We start from the raw sequence: 2,623 nt of genomic DNA on the forward strand, positions 1-2,623 counted from the left end.
AGCCCCTTCCTTCTCTCCCTCTCTCTTTTTCTTCTCTTTTACTCCTTAAGCTTGTCGTATGGGGTGATAAAAACTGCCTCCCTGGACCACCTGTCTTCTAACAGTCTGTGGACATTAGCTCGTAGATTAAGTATGGGCTAGATAATCAAATGTATCTAGGTGCTCCTACCTCCCTGGCGAGCAGAGACTGTAGCTAGTGGCAGCTGGTGTGCCTGTGCTGGTCAGACCAGGGACCAGAGCAGTCCATAGCATCAGAGGCCTTACTTCTACTCTCCCCGCACCCATATTCTCAAGAACTTCTTGGTTCATGACCATATTCCTCAGGTGTGGGTGTTCCTTTGCATTTAGGACACAGAAGCCTAATCTATCAGGTCGTTTTAGGAAGTGGGCCTGGATGCCTTTCATAAGATGCAAGAAAGATAAAGGTGATCTGTGACCCTCTGGCATGGATTTCCATCTCCATTTGCGGGTACAATCTTTGATACCCCCTGGAGTGAAGTGGCTAGAAAATCAGTCCAGAGACTTGGTGGTTCAATGGCATTTTAGAGTAGTGACTAGTAGCAAAGATACTACAGCTGGACTGCCTGGGTTTGCATCCTAGCTCAGGCTCTTATCGTCATGTAGCTTTGGGCAAATTTTTAAATTTCTCTGTGCCTCTGTTCCTTCAACTGTAGGATGGTATTAGTGTCCACTTCGTGTAGTTGTGGTAAGGAATAAAGGATAATATAATTGATTAAAACAGCACATAGAAAACATGATATAATTGCTTTTTTTTTTTTTTTCTTTTGCATGCTAGAGTGAGGGTGAGGAAGAAAAGCTTATAAATGTAATAGAGGAAACACAAGGAAGAAAACCCAGACAATGTTTGGCATCTAACATGGTGGGATGATGCAATAGGCAAATAACTTTGCATCGTAGGGTACTGTGCTAAGAAAGCATTTGCTAAATCCTTTTGGGATCACCCTCCCATATCTTCCATACACCTTACATATCAACAATCAGCCCTGGAGAAGAGTAAATCCCAAAATTTCCCCTTAACAAGAAGAAGCTCTGCCTACTTTCAATAGCTACTCCTTAGGGATTGCTTCCTGATAAAAGAACAAGTAACATAAGGGAAATATAAGGTGGATCCTACCCCCTTCTAGGGGCAAGAGGAAGATGAGAGATTTGAAGGAGACCCTGACATTGCAAATGTAGGGCTTGGGCTCAGTGTGGGCAAAAGGAGCACTTGAGAAGTAAGGGTGATGCCAAGAACAGGGAGCTCATCCCTCAGACTTGTTTTGGAACCCCAGGTATTTGGTGTGCAAGAACCTCCACATCAAGATAGGACATCCCAGCCCAGATAAGAGAGCAGAGCAGTGTAGTCAGATAGAGAAAGGAACGCAGGGTATTTCCATGCCATTCTCAGCGGTGTCTGGCATGGACAGTAAGCCCAGTGCCATGGGACTTCTAAGAGATTTTTGGCAAGGAAAAATCAGCTCCACACTGAGGCTGGAGAATAGGAGATCACCACATTAGGCATCTGGAAGAGGGTGTATTAGACACTCAAAGATGAGAGTGGAGCAGAGCTCAGGAAGACATGGCTGATGATATGGAAGCATCACTCAAGCCAACATAGTAAATCATTTGTTCACGAGCCACAGACTTGGAGCATAGGTGTGTGTATATGTATGTGTGTGTGAGTGTATGTGTGTGTGTGTGTGTGTGTAGTCATGCTTCACTTAATGACAGGGGTATTTAGTGAGAAATGCATTCTTAGGCAATAGCATCATTATGCATACTCTACTCCCAGAGGGTATGTACCTGCATAAACCTAGATGGTATAGCTTACTGTAGCTGGAGGCTGTACCTAACCTTGATGCATGGCATGTGGCTCCTTACAGACCTGCACAGCACATTACTACCCTGAATACTGTAGGCAACTCTAACACAGTGGCAAGTATTTGTGACACTTATAAACATAGAAAGGTATAGTAAAATTATGGTATAAAAGATAACAGACATTCAATGGCAGAAACTGAAAGATTGGAAGGTATAAAAGCATGGAGAGGAATGGTGATACTGGACATAGTGTGGGAGGAGGGTGGGAAATGGGGGAGGGTGAGAGAGAGGGGATCAAAGGTAAGAAGAAAGAAGCAAAACATTCAAGGGACCCCAAATGGGAAGAAATCTGTTGATGACAATCAGTAGACTACTGGTTCAATCTTTGGCTGAAGTGATAATCAACAGATTATTGGTTCAGTCTTCGAACGAATATACAGTGTATTCATGACAGGAAAATTCATTTGGTATGCTTAATGATACATAGTGATTGAACATAACATAAATAAATCAATAGACAGATGGTACACGTAGACAGGGTGCCTCACAGGAATGGACCTTGTGGGACTGGAAATCGCTTTGGGTAAGTCAGTGAGAGAGTGGTGAGTGAATATGCAGGTCCAAGATATTTCTGTACACTGCTGCAGAGTTTGTAAATATTCTACACTTAGGTTACTACTACACTTAGGTTACAGCAGGTGGTGTGGTAGTTGAGGGTGCTGGATGCCCATGTGGTCGATGGCAGTTCAAGTCCTGGACCTGGTAGTTTGCTTTCTCACTTTCTGTCTCTCTCTCTCTTGCT

At 43.6% G+C, this 2,623-nt stretch overlaps 1 long non-coding RNA gene across 1 annotated transcript in view; it reads left to right on the forward strand.

Annotated features, from left to right (window-relative positions):
- Positions 1-2,623, forward strand: part of LOC114006214 (uncharacterized) — a 120,338-nt gene that overhangs the window by 103,742 nt on the left and 13,973 nt on the right. The gene's annotated exons all lie outside the window — the stretch shown is intronic.

The sequence above is a fragment of the Tupaia chinensis genome, unplaced genomic scaffold (assembly GCF_000334495.1).
Source record: "Tupaia chinensis unplaced genomic scaffold, TupChi_1.0 Scaffold146187_1, whole genome shotgun sequence".
Classification (NCBI taxonomy): Eukaryota; Metazoa; Chordata; class Mammalia; order Scandentia; family Tupaiidae; genus Tupaia; species Tupaia belangeri.